The sequence below is a fragment of the Pezoporus flaviventris genome, unplaced genomic scaffold (assembly GCF_033815535.1).
Source record: "Pezoporus flaviventris isolate CSIRO_AGI_PZ_B2104156 unplaced genomic scaffold, CSIRO_AGI_Pfla_v1 ptg000143l, whole genome shotgun sequence".
In the NCBI taxonomy this organism is placed as follows: domain Eukaryota; kingdom Metazoa; phylum Chordata; class Aves; order Psittaciformes; family Psittacidae; genus Pezoporus; species Pezoporus flaviventris.
The window spans coordinates 778,729-794,344 of record NW_026892691.1 but is presented as its reverse complement, the minus strand read 5'-3'; the positions used below and the strand labels follow the sequence as shown (position 1 = coordinate 794,344).

General features: G+C 36.9%; 1 long non-coding RNA gene across 1 annotated transcript; it reads right to left on the bottom strand.

The window, feature by feature from the left end:
- Positions 1-9,877: 9,877 nt before the first annotated feature.
- LOC133282858 (uncharacterized) lies at positions 9,878-15,091 on the bottom strand. The gene is made up of 2 exons (XR_009747730.1): positions 14,935-15,091; positions 9,878-10,048 (listed from the first exon to the last, which is right to left on the bottom strand). It is a non-coding gene; the product is annotated as an uncharacterized LOC133282858 (long non-coding RNA).
- Positions 15,092-15,616: the final 525 nt, after the last annotated feature.

Genomic DNA, 15,616 nt, shown 5'->3' with positions numbered 1-15,616 from the left:
TTAATAAAGGATTGCCTTCCACAAAGTTTCTTGATGTTTTTTCAAAGCAGCAAATAGTGAAAATCAAGAAATAATCTGAGAAAAGAATTCTCTAGTATTGAGAGCACAGGTGTTCTGATAAAGCAATAAACAGATTAAGGTTCGATTCCTGCCCTGACTGCAGAGTTTGACCTTCAGCAAATTGATTTCATTCTCTTAGCCTCAGATACCTGTTGCTCTCCTCTCCTTTCCCTGTAAGGGAACACATGTGCTTAGTTTTTGAATTCTTTTGCAGAGAAATTGTCCCTTTTTCACTGTGTTTTTATACAGTGGGCTCTGCTCCAAAATGAATCTAAATATGAATATGTTCTATATCACCATGCAGTAATTAAAGATGATATATTTGTTTCTGTAGGGTTATATTATACTTCTCACCAAATACCTCAATTATAAGTGTATCAAGTATATCAAGTATACTACACAATATCTCAGAGTCATAAAAACTTGAAGTACTTTGATGCCTGGAAGAAAGGACATTTTTTCCCCTAGCTGTAAAATTATCAAGAACTTTTAATTTAATATTCATATTAATTATAGACCTTTAAGATAGGGAGAGGCAAATTAGGTATATTTGCACTTTACACAGGAGGTACAATATTCTGCCAACTCAGTCATGGAAGAAGTGCTTTCATACATGTCCACATTTCTGTATTAGACACTTTAGCTGCTTTTAAGGAATCCACATCAGTCCCCTAGGTATGTATAAAACTGTGCAAAAAGTTAGGAAAAAAACTTGGTAGTCATCTCTAATAACAGAGACTCGGACCTTCTGCTCTACTTACACAACCTCAGCCATGCATCAGCAGCTGCAACACAAGATTTTTCTCTTTACCTGGGTAACTGAGATTTAAGACAGAAATCATCATCATGTCTCAGAGTGCCTAACAGTAGAAATAGGATGTCTACTACTAATTCTTTTCACATCACTGAAAGGTGTATATTTTGCTTTTTAACTGAAAACAGAACCCAAAATCTCAGAAGAGAGTGAAATCTCTTCTGCTACCCCTTCCTTCCCTGTAAGTTCTTCCATCAAGTAAAAAAACTTCTAAAGCAAAAAGATACAGATGCGACACTTGTGTTTTCTGTTATTAGAAGAGCAGAACATCACCAAAATATTAATATCATGGCTGAAATACAACTACCTATGTCTTTAAACTGAAAAAAGTTCTCATACCATTTGCAATTCAATTGCTTATTTCTAGCTTACCAACAATGTCATGGGAGCTATACAATAGCTCTAATAATACAAAAGGGAGAAACGTTAGCCTCACAACTGAGAGATAGTCCAGGTATCAAACATGTATTTGATGAAGGTCTGAAGGGAAGCTAAGGTGAGCTTCAGCCAGCAGTGAAGAGGAAAAGGAACAGGATGTGTCTTCCAACTCTGGAACTTAAAATATGGGCTCTGACATATGGAAAAAAAGACCAAGTGACACAATTCAAATGATCCTGTCTGCCCCTTCTTTTCCCTAACCCACCCAGCCTCCCACCTTTCTGCAAGACTGTTTCTCTGTTTATTACTGAAAAAGTATCCAGTAGGTAAACGAATCAGAACACTGTTACATTTACAATGCAGTCAAACCCTCAAATTAAGATAAAGGCATTTAGGTTATTGTTTTAAAAATGCTACATTTGATACAACTAGTGAGTTTTGCTATCAATATAAGGTGTGCTCTAAAAGCTGATTACCATACTCTAGAATTGCTTGTAAATTTACTTTAAAACCACATATTGCAGGTCTATAGCTTCAAAATAAATATAGTTTGAGCAAGATTATACACACAGCTTGTACTTTCCTCTGAAGACAGATGAAGCAAACTAGGTCAGTACAGTAGGAGCCTCAATTAATTTAACAAGCAAAACCCCACCATACTTAACAACTGCTGACTTTAACAACCACTGTTGTTATCAGTGTGGTGCAAGTATTTTAACCAAATATTCACCCAGTTTTCTATAGTCTAACAATTCTGAGTTTTCAACAGCTGTTTTCAACAGCTTGCTGCTTTCATACTACTTAATTCTTGATTTATGGAGAAGCAACCATTCTATTTTAAAAGAATGTGCTATAGAAAGAATTTGTATTTGCGCATCATCTATATATTGCGCACACATTTCTTTTTTTTTCTTCCCCCCCCCCCCCCCCCATCCCCCCAATCAAGCTGGTCATATCACTCAAAGGTTTTGTGGAAAAAAAACCAAGGGTGCTTTAATAACAGAAACCTAGCTTTAACTACAAATTAGCCAAATTTTTTTTTTTTGTATAATGATATATTGTAAATCTAAGTATTTAAAGAAATTACTTCTAGTGTTTCCTAAAGCAGAGTAGAAACAGTCCTGCTTCTCTGTAGAACAGAAACCTGCATTTCACAGAACAGATCTTAGAAGGTCAACACAGCAGAAAAACATGTTCTACCCTTGCCTGAACACCGAACAACAGCAGCAGAAAACCCTGTTGCACATTTCTTCTCACTGAAGAGAGACTGCAGATATTCATTTCTATTCATAAATAAACCTTTCATACTAAATCTGTAAAAAGGTGAAGTGTTTATTGTTTGGGTGCACTGACATCAGACTTCCATAAGCATTTTATAACACCTCTTACATAGCTCATGTTTCCAACCCTTATGTAAGTTCAGATGAAATTGTTTTTAATGTTTTTCCCCAGAAGATTAAAAACAAACAAAAACCCCTGAACAAGCCCCTTCCCTCTCCCCAATACAAAAACCCCCAACACACCAAGCAAAAAATCAATTCAGGAAAACATAACAGGTTTTTTACATTGGGTGGGGGAAGAAACAGGGGTCCTCTCTAAAGAAATACAGGCTGTGTCACATAAATGCTGCATGAAATACACTTGATGTTTCATGAAAATCTATTTCCAGCATTTTGTGTCTCCATTCCATCCTGGCAGGCTTCACTCTATAGCTAGCTGTTTCTTAGCTCTGAGCAAAGGCTGTTCTGCAGCTACAGCACTTCTTACAAGTTTGAAACTTCCAACTCTTCCTTCTTCCCCTGTTTTTTTTTCTTTTTTATTTTGATCTTTTAATTTTCTCATGATTTATCTATAAGATGGCAGCTTATTAATTCTGATTTATGAAGAGATACTGAAAAGTTAGAATTTCTTAAAAAAATTGCCTTTTTTTTTTCAGGTTTGCCCATGATGTTCCCCCTTTCCCCACAGATACAGCAGCAATGTATATACAAAAGTGCAATTTAGATTATCTCATTAGCAGCTGCAAATGACATTTAAATTGCATCTATTAGCCCAGTTATCATCTCAGGACAAAACCATTTCCCTCTGCACAGTAACCAAACAGATTCCATTTGTATGAAATTAGTGTAATCTCTCCACAATGACAAAATGTCAAACTTACCCAATTTGTTTTGGCATGGACATAGATTCACTCCCAGGCCTCATGATGATGTAGAAACAGTTTGCAAATTACTCACATACAGACTCCTGCAGATCAATGACATGATTTCTTAGCAAAGCTGGAGAAATCCCTCTTGCCCTGATCTGCAGTTATGTCAGTTCAGCTCAACTACTTCAGAGAAATCATAGAAAATCAAGTTCATTTTGGTGAATACAGGTGATAGAGAGTTGTATCATGATAGGCGATACAGAACACAGGCTAGAAGAATTGGGAATCCAAAACAGCTTCACTGTTACAAGACAAGGTAATCATGGCCTTTAAAATAAAAATGTTTATGTTCTTCATTCTGCTTTTATAGCCAGCTCAGTCTTTTACTGCTGAACAGAATTACTAAGCTTGCATGTTTATTCTGTTAGGATTGGAGGGGAGGGAGGGAAGGAGTGCATGCCGGTTTGTTGTGTTTTTTTTAACTAAAGCAAAAAAGAGTTAAGACAAAGAATTTTCATTTATTAGAGCAGCACTCAAACCAACAAAGAGCACTCCTTCAGTACAACAGTGCACTTTATCAATGCACTGAGAGTTTGTAGGTAGATTCTTCAGTCACACCTGATGAAAAGAAAGAGCACACATCCTTGTGCTGCAAAAATTATTTTCAAGTACAAGGATCTCAGATTACTTACAGTGATTTTTCATTGTTTGAAAAGTCTTTTGAGAATTCAGCAACTTAAAAGCATGATAAAAAGTTTTATGTGTGTGTTTATGATCCACAATGTAACAGCATTGCCATCCTTGCTTCAGCAAGATATCCGACTCCAACGGCAAGGAACACTTACTGAAACTTTAAAGTTACTTCAAAAGAGAAGCCTATGCAAGACTGGTTAGATATCACTCAAACCACAAAGGTGAAAATATATCATAGACTGGCAAATCCTTTATGCATTATAAAATGAGCATTTCTAGTACCAGATAAAAGGCTTTATTTGCTTAAAGGCCCTAGAAGCATATAAAGCAATTCAAGCTAATAAATTAACATGATAATACACCTTAAGCACATTAACTGTGACTAATGAGTAATATTCAAACTATGCAAAACTGACCATTTCAGCATGCCCCTATTTTTGGAAGCACTTAATACATAAGGGTTAAAGTTACTTAAACCTCCTGAGGTTTAAATGTGCCCTTTAAATTGAAGTTTGATATTTAAATACTTGAATAAATGGTAAATGCTCCATCCCTGGCAGTGTTCATAAGCCAGGTTGGACAGAGCCTTGGGTGGCATGGTTTAGTGTGAGGTGTCCCTGCCCATGGCAAGGGGGTTGTAACTAGATTAACTTAAGGTCCTTTCTAACCCTAACTACTCTATGATTCTATAATACACATTAGGGCACTGTTCCTTGTTCTACAGTAGAATATGCGATCAAGTTTTCTGTTTGACATGGCATTTCCATTACAAATGCCTACAGCCATCTGGGGATTATTTAATGCCTTTTCCTGTAATTCTTTGCTAAAGAGAAATCAATATTTGCTCTTAGCTGAAAAGAAAGCTAGTTGGAAGAAGTTTGAGACAGAGGTATTTATACTTTGGGCTAGATGAAAAAGAATTCAAAATACTTCAAACTTTCTCCAGTTCTACATATTGACCTGTGTGAATCCATAAGTCCACAGAAAAGGATCATAATTCAGGTTTAAATGTCAAATTTTTCAGTGGCTATTTTCAGAAATAGCCACCCAGCTTATGAAAGGTAGCATAGCGATTTAAGTACAAGACAACCAGAATTTTTTTGGACAATACGTTCAAAGGGAGGAGGGCAATATTTTAATTAGAAAACTCACACCAAACTGTTCTGCCTTGTACAATTAGATCTGTGCAGAATTCCAAACATGAAGGTCAAAGTCTGACCTCCTCTCATGCATACCCACATAGGGAACTAGCTAGCGGAAAACTCAGCAAGAGTTAAAATAAATATTTGCATCCTCAAAATCCCTAACAGTATGGATGTTCACATCCAAAGGCCTCTCTATGTTGTTACTGAGGGGTTTCTCTTCTATTTCATTTCTAATTTAGATAATCAGTGTCTCCACTACTCTACTGCTAGTTCATTTTATACATATATAGTTCAAATAGTAAGTACTGGTATGCTAGAAAATCAGAGGAATAAAAGCAAAGTTCTCCATAATGGCCTACAGTGAATAATCTTGCTAAAGACAATTTACAGAGATGCTCTAACAAAAGTCATCAGAATCCTAAATTTAGCTCATTGCTACTGGAGTATCTAACAGTTGATGAACAGGCCAGAGTGTCTTTATTTTAATCTACAAATAAATGCTAACAATCTATACAGATGGGTTATTTTGCTCTATCAGTGCCTTACTCCCCTCCCACTAGCAAGTCTTTAAAGCAGATAGAAAATCCTATCCATGTACTGCCATCTCTTTCCCTTACTTTTTTCCTGTTTCCTACTTGTATTCTCTCTTGCATGAGTCAAATATCTGCTGGAAATCAAGCAGAAAATAGAAGGAATATCTATTTCAGTCTAGCCAGCTTTCAGTGTGCTACAAACATAAGAGCCAATTAGTATCCCAATGCACACTGAGCCTCAGATATAATTACCTCCAAGCTGTACATCTCTCTCAGCATCTCCATATTACTTCATGACAGAACTGTAGCAAAATTATATCATACTGGGCAAAACTGACACAAAAAAAGGGTAGAAAACTTTTATTTCTTATTATTATTTTCTAGTGTATTAGAATGTGTAATAATTCATGTTAATGTTTTCATCTGAAGCAAGCTTAATATGACCCCATTTAGTTTTGAAATGTTATTAAGATACCAGCTTTCTCCTCCCTCCAGTTACTAGTTACTACCTACGGAAATATAAGCTATATCTCATTCATATTAGGTTTAAACATTGCTAAAAATGGAAAATTAACTTGCTTAGAGTTTCATTTTTGGACATGATTGTAAAATTTAAACTTACTATAAAAATGTATGACTTATTGCATAGATAATTCAAAACTGTGGACTGCTACATTACTCAAAACAAACTGGTACAGCTATTATTACCACTGAAAAAGCTAATGGATAACACAAACCTCAGAAGTACTCACGCCCAACAAGATTTGTCAAAGTGGCAGTAATTTGTCTAAGTAGCAGTTATCTGATTCACAGGAAAAAAAACAACCAAACTTGCTAATGTGAGATGTAACTTGAAGGCAACAAATTTAAAAAAAAAAACAGAACAAACAAAAAATAAAAAAAAAATTACAATTTTTAATAAACTTTTTAAGAAATTAACCTTGATAAAGAAGGCTCAGAAAGGTGCATTCATGAAACGAGCAGGATGCATGTAGCCTGAAGGTGTGCATAATCATGTTCATGGAAACATAGCACCCTGTAACAGTGTTGCCAGGCTTAGGAAACTGGAGACCTCAGTCCTCAGAGGACAGGCAGAAAAATAAAGATACACATAAAGGAACAGCAAGACAAAGGATGAAAAGGGGGGAGGGGGGGAAGGAATACTGAGGTCTGAAAAAGATCGAAATTAACCATTAACCTGAAAAAGTTAAATGGAAGTTGCAATTTCCAGATTCTGCCAATATCACTATGCAGATATTAAGAGGCATGAGAGGATTTTAAGAGGTAGGGATGTGGTACTATCAGAAGTGTTGGAATATTTTTGTTTAGTGGAGAGATCCAGCTCTTACCTAAAGAACAAACTCTGTTTAGCCCTAACACACTTCATTTCTTCTGTTGCTTGTCCCAGAGCCACGTCTGGCACACAAATATTACCAGTATTTTGCTAGTGTTCCAAGTTTTTAAAGGAAAGGGTCATTTGCAATAGGTAAGTTTCTCTGTACTGAAAATATTTTAGAGCATTCTGCAGAGCACGTTTTGTAGTCTGCAATTCCTTATGAACAATGACTGGCTATGCCTAATTTGGATATTTTTTTCAGTCTTCCTGACCAACCTACAAGCTGATAAATTTAACCAAGTGGTCTTTTGGTCCAAAATGCGAACTGGAAGAACCTGAGAGAGAGGGCTGTAAGCCCAGGTCCTCACTACAAAGTAACTGGAGACTACCAAAACCACTATCCAAAGAATAATGAATTTAAAACCAAGAGAAGAGATAAAAGCATTAAAGCTTTCAGTAAATCAGCAGTTCTGCTTCTCAGCTTTCAAAGTATTTCAAGACTTGACAGCTGACTTGCCTTGGGTGTTCTTAAACATAGGAACAAATTTTCAGATTACCAAAATTCAGAGTGAGGACAGAAATAAGCAATACTGGTCACCGAGATAGGCTTCTGCTCATAAGCTAGTTTTATAATTTGCTTCACAAATGGCTCCACCTCTGCAGAAGTACTTATTTCAAAAGAACACTCAGTGTCAAGTGCAATTCTATGTTCCAGTGCATTCCTTGATTGATGTGCCCATTTAACACAAATCATCTGAGAAAAACATTAAAATATTTTTAAAGGAATAAAGCTGCATATGATTTAGTCTGAAATCAGCCTAGGTCAGTCACTATGTTTCTGATAACCAAATGCCGTTATTATTAGAACGGCATAATAGTGGAAGTCTGAGCACTGAACCAGTGAGAGGACAGAGAGCAGCTACACTGCAAATAGGATTTTAGCTTAATCAGAACCACAGAAGTTCCACACACAATCATCCTCCCATTTCATTGGCATTCAGTAAGCACTATCACGTGAACATTACAGAACACAGTCCAGACATTCCTTTTTCTGTGATTAAATGCAGATTTATACCTTGCTCTAATTCACAATTGCTATTCCCAAAGCAATTCTACAGGAATCATATGTCTTGTTATGAAATAGTTTAAAACCAACAGCATGTCTTTTAGTTTTTCCTCTGAACATTTAAGCACAAGTCCCCGAATAAGATTCACCAGACTTGTGACAACCACCGACTTCAACTTTTATATATACAGGAGGGTAATAAAGGCACAAATAAAACCAATTTAATAAACCCAAAATACTTTTAGTGCTCAAACTCCTGTTATATTCCTTGCAGGCATGCCAAGCAATGTACAAAATTACATAGATGGAAATGTACCTTTTAGAACTATTGTTAGAATACAAACACCAGGGAGTAAGACACACCATAAGTAAACTTCGTTTCTGTTCAAGTTTTAGAGTATGTCACTTCCAACAATGGCTTTCTGAGCAGAAATCTGTACGTCTCCTCTCCTTTGCTGATCAAATTCAGAACACCAAATTGCTAATTTGCCTTCATTATCATCCTATGCATTTTCAAATGATCCACTTGCAAATCCAAGGAATTTCCAGCTTGTCCAACCAGCATGTTACAATTTTGATTCAGCTCTCTTCTGTTCAAGCCTAAGCAACTGTTTTTGCCACTGAGGAACTCCTATATGAATTGCAGGTCTGGTGCTTCTTTTACTTATGCATAGCTCAGACAATGTAAAAAAAAGAGTGAAAATTAAAAATATTGTATAATCATATGCTTTCTTCAGTATCAATTCCATATTGGAGCTTTCATATATCAAAAAGCAAGGTGAAGGAGCACCATCTAGAAAAATACCATTTAACTTCCCTGCCAACCCTGTTTTATATATTCTTTCAGTACCTCTGCTGTTAATAAAAGAAAACAACACTTAGGGGTGTATTTTGCTTATGAACACCAATATAATCATAGCACAAGTGTCTTCAGTGTACACGAGAATCATACCATCTTTTCAGCTTCCTGAGATTATCCTTAGCACGCACTCCCTGCAGTAGGTTTTTCCCCACTTCTTTCTGCTATTGTCTCCCCTTTCTGAACACTCCAGTTATCCGCAGTTATTTCTTGATGTCAACAGTTCTAGTCATCATCATCCAATACAGACATATGGACACATGAACTTGGTCATAGACTTTGTGGATGATACATAGTTACCTACTACTGTGCTCTTTCCTTGTTGAGGAATTACTTCCAGGATCAAGATCTTTCTGTATTAACCTAAGCTGTCTCCCAGAAAAGAAGTGCACAGAAACCCATTTGAAGTTGCATAGCTCATTTATGAATAACCTAATATTTTTTTCCCCCAGTACTAATACTACCTCTATCAGATGAAAAATTGTCCCAAATTTTGTTTTTAGCCAAGAACAGTTAAAAATCTGAGATGTCAAAAACACAAGAAAAGTTTTCTACTGTACTACATAAATCACCTCACTGACTATGACCTTGAGCATTCTCATTATATCCCTTTATACAACTAACCATAACAATCTACTCAAACAACTACAGGGCAGGGAAAAGCTACAATCAGAACATCCTGTAAATAAATGCAACAGAACGGGTACCTAGAAAAGCTATAATCAAGGCAAATGTCCTGTTAACTTCTTCCCTTCCCGTGATCAGAGATAAATTGTTTAACAAGTATAACCATAATATATGCTGAAGTTCTACTTAGCACCATCCTGAGTCCTGTGTCATAAAATTTCTGCCAAATTCTGCTTTATAAAAAAATTCTCACAACTTTTAAAGCAGATTGAGTTCTAAAATACCACAAAAATATCTTTACCCTGCTTATACAGAAATTACATCAATAAATCCCAGCAGAGCTTCCTTTAGGCAGGCACCTGCAGTGCTGTCACGTACTGTTCAGTGCCTACAGGAAAAGAAAAGAAGGAGAACTCTATAAGAAACTGGCTGCTGACGGGGCTTTTTGTTCTAGCTGTGTTTTGTTCTTATAAGAGTTTTCAAGGAAACGTGTTCTGAAGACATTCTTCCAAATTATTTTTTCTTACTGAAGCAGCACTGTATCTCAGAAGCTATGTTGATATTTAATCATAAGGAAGGTTCCACAAGCAGTCATTTTCTCATTTCCTAACCTGATTACAAAGATTTTTATCCATATTTTAGTGCTAAGTGCTGGTATTTCAATGTCTAAGAATCTGCCTTCTAAAGTCAGCAGGAAACAAAAAAACAAAACGAAAAAGAAAACCATATAAAACACACTCCACCCTTGATTTATAGCAGAATCAACAGCAATGAAGGGATACCTGATAAAACTGGGATGTACAGGTGCTGCATTATAAGTAGTAGCTTCAATTTGTCACAAAGCACTGAGGAAGTCTTTAGATCATTATTTTAATTCCTTTTAGAATAAGCACTTCCTTAATTTGAAGAAGTGGGAAAAAAAAAAACCAACGAAATTTTTAATCAATTTTAGCATATACACAAATAAGAATACAGTTTTACTCACAAGATCTAAATAAGCAAAGTACCACAGGTCACACACATCACGTCATAACTGTAACAGGTTTTATCATGCCAGTAAGTATTTAGGAAGAAATTTAGATTGAAGCATAGCAAGCAAGAAACTCTGAGCACACAGTCGTGCAGCCCAGACATCACAGTCCTTCTTTTGCATTTGAGGAAGCAGGAACTAATCCTAAAACCCACATCTGTCTGCAAAGGAACATTATTGCTTATAACAACACTAAGAGGTGCCTTGTGAGTCTTTAGGAAGATTCACACATCCTCCCTACTCAAACTAACAGTAACATATAAAAAAAGTAGCATATATGAAGTCTTTCTGTTGCAGGGACTTGTTTATCTTTTAAATCTCCATGCACTAATATCCCATGCCCTGCTTTTAACCCTCAACAAAACACCTTGGTGTTTGGTGGGGGGCAACAATTCAGAAAGGATGAAGCTTGCCATCCCCGTCTGTTTGACCATAAGCTGCACTTACATACGGTCTCATGAAAAGGAGCAGGGCAAGACTTCACCAGTGACCCTTCAGAGTCCCCTACTCACACTATCAGTGGGCTTGCTGCCAGCCACCATCTGCTCAGGAGTTTGAGGAGCTGAGAAAGAGGGGGCTTGCTATCATGACAGCCCCAGCTTTGGCAAAACAGCTTTATTCCTTTGGCGAGACCACAGACTTCAAAAGACTTGATGCAGAGCACAGTTCAACAGTAGCTCCAGGTCTTTCTATCTCCCCACATTGCTGAGAGAAGAGGATTCTTTTCTCAAGCCTTTGATCAAATTTTAACAGTTAAATAACACTGGCTGAGCTTTTGTCCCTTTATAATCTGAGTGGTAAGTGAACAGAAGTCATTCTGACAGAACAGAAAAAAGTAGGGCTCACACACTTTCATGTTCACACTAGAACTGGCCTGCATGATATAAGAGGGATTCACCTAGCAGAGCTGGCAATTGTTTAGCCAAGGCGCAGTCAAAGCAGTGCTCAAGGAGAACCATGCATTATATGGTCACTGAAAGCACATACACACACAAGTACTCATTATTTCTAATGAGTATTGTAATTGCAACGTATTGTCATAAACATGAGACAAAAGAAACTGATCTTACAGTTACCTTCCCACCACTACCGAAGGAATCATAGAATCACAGATTCATAGAATGGTTTGGGTTGGAAAGGACCTTATGATCATCCAACCCTCCTGCCAAGGGCAGAAACGCTTCACACTAGACCGTATCACTCAAGGCTCTGTCCAGCTTGGCCTTGGTCACTGCCAGACGTGGAGCATTCACAACTTCCTTGGGCAACCTGCTCCAGTGCCTCACCACCCTCACAGGGAAGAACTTCTTATATTTAACCTGAGCTTCCCACCTGAGCTTCCCCTAAGTTTAAACCCATCACTCCTTATCCTATCACTACAGTCCCCGATGAACAGTCCCTCCCCAGCATCTTCATAGGTCCCCTACAGATATTGGCAGGCTGCTATGAGGTCACCACACAGCTTTCTTTTTTCCAAGCTGATCAAGACCTTTAGCTGGCCCAAATAGATTTAGCTGTAGGGTTTAACTGTATAGCTCTGGGTATTCTTATTTTTGGTTTTTGTTTTTTTTTTTTGCTCAGCAGCAGACTTTGTTGTTTACACACTTCATGGTTAGCTACTGTTAAACTAATCTGAGCTGCACATCAAGCATAACAAGTGGCAGTCTTCATTCATTCTATGAGTCATAACAGGTCATCTGACAAAACATATTTTGAGCAGAGCATATGGACAGCAAATAACATATGAATAACAATAATAATAATACACCTCTGAAGAAAAGTCACAAAGCAGTTAAGAAAATTATTTCCTCTGACATTTTGACTAGATATTGCTACGAATTTAGTCACTGAATTACCCACTGAGACCTACTACTCAGTAACACTGGCTTGTAAAAACTATGCCTGGTAGTGAAATAGATAGAGCTTTTAAATACTAAGCTAATAAATATTCAAACGTCCCTCAACAATTCATGATTTTTATTTTTATATAAATATATGCATATAAAGCAGAAGTAGTGTATATGTAACATCTCCAATGTTTGTTTTTACAAAACTAATATTCCACAGTTTTCGTAGAGCTGCTCAAAGTCACTTTCCTTATTCTGTTTTCCTATTAACTTTTACATCAAACAGCGAAGTCCAGAATCTCAGTTGTAATATCATATGCAGATCAGAGCAGGTTAATTCTTTTGAAGAAGTCTGAGACAAGAAACATTCATACAGAATATTGATCATAGATTGAGGTTATATACTTAACCAGTGAAAAATTACATTATCACAGCAGAGAGGTTGGCTGGCTCAAAGGACAACCCTACCTTTAGACACTTCTGTTATAAAGTGAAGGAGCTATTTGTAAAACAAGAATTTTTAGCAGTGTTTCTGCACCAGTAATATAATATAATTTAACAACTTTTAGATCATATTTTCATTGGAAAACTGTCATTTTGTCTACACATTCTAATGGAAACATAAAGCATCTGTTTCTTGGCATCCAAATACACTTGTGATTCACGGTTATTACATCAACTGTGTTCAATTTTGTGGTGCAAGACTTACTTTCAACCTATTGCTTTTTTACTTGCTAAAAAACACCTTGACCTTCAGGACAAAGCATCAGTGGTCTGTAGACCTTGTCCCTGAATGGGCACCGTGACCAAAATATTAGTAACTTCAATTCCATATTGGTGGGCCAATTCAAATAAATTCTACTGTAATGCTATTCTATATATGATGCTCTATGTATGATAGATGCAAGTACCTTTTGGATAAATAATAGCAAATAGTTAATGATATCGAATTAGATAACAAAGCCCTTCCTTCTTGTTAACCCCCACACACCGGTGTAATTGAAAATCCAGAACATTTTAAATTTAATAATATTTTAAGACCTCATCCCCTACTACCTTCATGATGAGTTTTTGTCGCGACAAAAAAAGAAACAACACACAAGCAGCTTAGTAAAAATGGCAAGTTCAGAGAGAAGCAGCAGAATGAGTGACCCAGCACTGTGAAGCAAGTCACTTGGTTTTCTGTTTACGATGCAGTTACAGCCATTGAAGACCATGCTTCATATGCAAATTACCTTATTAACTAATGACAACTGTACTGAAGTTATGGTTCAAAAATAAACTTCATTCTGTTTTTTTAAGAGATTCTTCAAGGTGTAATTATAAGTATCAACTGGCTGGCCACAGGGCAAGTGGACTCAGCACACATGAGCCATTCACTATCCCCCCAGTAAATATTATGTACATATATATACACACAGAGATACCTTTTCTGCCTACAGCAAGCTGACAAAATCTTATTTGTTTACAGTGAGTTGATCATCTGCAATAGCATATGCAGTGCAGTTGATGAGTTTTTATCAATTTACTCACTGGCTAATTAGGATAATGTATTTGCCAGCTCCAGATCCTCAGCTAGCAGCCTTCTTATTTAATGGAGACTACAAGGCTGTGCCCTTAAATCGTAGCAAGTTTAAATTAGCTGAGCAGAGTTAAAAGCCAGTCAAGGAACGATTAGGTGAAGAATGTGCTGGGATTATTAAACTAAACAGGCCATCTGAAAATTCAGATGTGCTCTACAAAGACCTTGAAAGCTGCAAGAAACTCTTTGATGTTCTCTATCATAGACAGAGTGCTTCACTGAAGGCTACAGCCGTATGGCATGGTATTATCAGACATATCTCCTTTCAGAGGTCACTGTTATGGACAAGCACTAGACTCAAGACTGTCTTCCTGAACATATTTTGCAACATAGCTTCACTTTGAAACTGCCTTTCTTATGACCTCTAGGTTATGTCACTGCAACATTGTCTACCTGGGGCCACTGTGAAATACTATTCACATTTTCATACTCTAATTACCATTAAAACAATCTGAAAACCCCTGGGGCTGTTTCACGCTTGCCACATCCTGCAACATGTAATCTGTAAAAAATAATCATACTAAAACACAGAGGACTAAGACATCTATGTAACCCACTGAATCCTGCCTTCCTCTCACTGCTTTAGGACAAAACACAGATACTACTCATCTTATGCTGCCACTCTAAAATAAAAGTAGGCTTAAAGAATTCCTTTCCCCACTGGGAGGCAAAAAACAAATAGACTTTCTGTTGCCCGCTTGTAGACAAATTAAGTAGCAATTCTTTCAGCCTCTCCTGCCCCAGCTCCTGCTCTTTGTTGGCTCAAGATTTCCAGTATTGCTGACAAATCTAAGACAATAGGTGAAAAATCTTACCTGAAATACAGAGAAAGTCACAAGAAACCTGCAGTCACTCTTTTATAGAGGGATTTCCTGTTAATAGCACACATTAAAAGCAGAGACACAAAGCACTCGAACAGGTGACCCAGCATAGCAGAAAAACAACACAGTCTAACACTTGACTTCTTCCTTTCCCAAACATCTATCCAATGAGCAATCCATGCTAGGAATAGGCATGTCAGGTGTTTTCCATCTAAAACGGTAATGGAGGCAATTAAGCTTTACTTAGAGTATGCTGTAAAAGCAGCTTTCTCTATAGGATACATTCAAGAGAGGCAGTAGCCCATTCAACTAGGACTGCTTTACACAGTTTGCTTCTAAGCTTTTATTTATTGTGTTTAAGAGTAGTTGATAAAAGGATTTCTTTGCTTATTCCTTTAGCTGTTAGACTGCGCTAAACCTTCTCTATTATTCTGAACTTGGAAATTTAGGTGCAAGTACCACACAAATGAAAAGCAATTATTTTAATCCAAGGCAGCTGCAGAGCACATATTGTTCTATAGCTCAGCAAAAAAAAAGTCACTTTGATTTTTTTTTCTTTTACTGTTCCACGCTGCAGTTTGCCTTCAGATAGAACCAATGGGATTACAGAGAGAGAAACAGAGCCAGCTGAATTAAAATGGGACCTGCAGATATTGAAGACAACCACAGTAATAGT